Genomic DNA, 1,882 nt, shown 5'->3' on the forward strand with positions numbered 1-1,882 from the left:
GAGGGGCCTCACTTACCCCCCTCTGGGGTCCCCTGAATGAAACAGCCATGCGCAGGGTCCAGAGGCATGGCTATAGCAAGTCCGAGACTTTTCTATTAAATCCTGGGCATAGCAATAGTTGCTTTATTTGGGTTTTACAGTACTATGGATCAAACCCAGGGCCTCAGACATACAAGGCCTGTACTCTTTACAGCTGAGCCATATTTCCAACCCTTAACTAAAATATATATATATATTTTTATATATTCTATATAATTCTAAAGAACACTGAGAATAACGTGAGGGAAGAGAAAAAGACACTTGTTCAAGAAAGAACACAGGCTTCTCTAGTGAAAAACACCTACCTTTAAGTTTTAATTATAAGTGGTGCTCATGAGCCCCAGGGTGCCCTCCCAGCAATTCTTAGCCAATCACCCTGGCAGCTTAATGCTAGGACCCAAGGATGTCGTGCTGCCCCAGCACTGTGGTGCTGGAGATTACCCAAGTCCACCCCAAGTGGCAGGGAGCCTCTAGGGCTGTACCAAGTCTTGCTCCGGTGAGTATCAAGAGCTACCCACCATGTACTTTTCTCCTGCAGTATCTTTCAGGCCATAGCTACAGTGATCCTAATCCAGTAAGAGATCCTTGAATCAGAGAAAGGGCATTCTTTTTTTCTTGTCTAAGAAAGTAGAATTGGGGCATGGAAGATACTCCACAAACTTAGAACAGCATTTCTCAACTTGGGGCCATATAGCTCCCTGTAGGCCCCTAGGATATTGAGGGGGGGGCGGTCACAGACCAGACAAGGGTCTGTCTAGGAAACACTGTCCTAACAGTGCAGCCTGGCAGATACATTCAGTTCACTGTGCTCTCATGCACACCAAGCATCAGCTGGCAGCCCTGATTTCCTTGCGCTGCCATTTCCATCCTCACTGAAGCCAGGTCCAACCCCCAGCAAATACTACCAGAAGAGCAAGAGCCACAGCAAGGAGGTGGATTCCTGGCCAGCACGTTTGTGAGCACCCCAGCCATAGCACTGTCTAGCACTGTCATCCCGTTCATCAATTTGCTCGAGTGGGCACCAGTAATGTCTTCATTGTGAGACTTGTTACTGTTTTGGGCATATTGAATACGCGGGTAGCTTGCCAGGCTCTGCCGTGCGGGCAGGATTCTCTCGGTAGCTTGCCAGGCTCCCCGAGAGGGACAGAGGAATTGAACCCAGGTCGGCCATGTGCAGGGCAAATGCCCTACCTGCTGTGTTGTCGCTCCAGTCCACCCCAACCATAACTGAGTGCAAATCCTCGTGGGCCTGTGTTGCAGCACTGCAGCTGAAGAAGTGCAAATCAGATACCCCTGGGCCTTGGTCACGGAGACAGTGTCAACAATATAGGGAGAGGGAGAGGTGATAAAGGAAAACCTCCAAGGGGGTATAGACCAGCTTTGAGGAAAAAGGACCTGCAGTGCAGATGTCAGGCCAGGAGTTCAATCTCTGATACCACCCCACATGACAACATTCAGCAGTGTTACAGTGATTTCCATGTGCAAAAGCACCAGATGGTTTGATCCCCAGCTGTTACAACAGTAACAAGAGTGGGAAATTAAAAATATAGTTTATAACACACCATCTTTTAGACAGTACGTGCACTAAGTGTTAGAGCCCCACGTTCTGCTGTGCCTTACACTGCATGGTCTCCTTAACACCACCATGAGCAACCTCCGTGGATGGTCATGGGTGTGGCCACACACACACACACACACACACACACACACACACACACACACACACACACACACACACACACTCAATGAACAATATGATCATGTACTTGAGTCTATATGCTAAAAAGAGCAAAAAAGAAAAAAAGCATTTTGGCAGTTTTTCAATGTTTTAACATTTCTTACA

At 47.8% G+C, this 1,882-nt stretch overlaps 1 protein-coding gene across 1 annotated transcript in view; it reads right to left on the reverse strand.

Annotated features, from left to right (window-relative positions):
• Positions 1-1,882, reverse strand: part of NDUFAF1 (NADH:ubiquinone oxidoreductase complex assembly factor 1) — a 65,044-nt gene that overhangs the window by 21,059 nt on the left and 42,103 nt on the right. The gene's annotated exons all lie outside the window — the stretch shown is intronic.

Source organism: Sorex araneus, chromosome 3, assembly GCF_027595985.1.
Source record: "Sorex araneus isolate mSorAra2 chromosome 3, mSorAra2.pri, whole genome shotgun sequence".
NCBI lineage: Eukaryota > Metazoa > Chordata > Mammalia > Eulipotyphla > Soricidae > Sorex > Sorex araneus.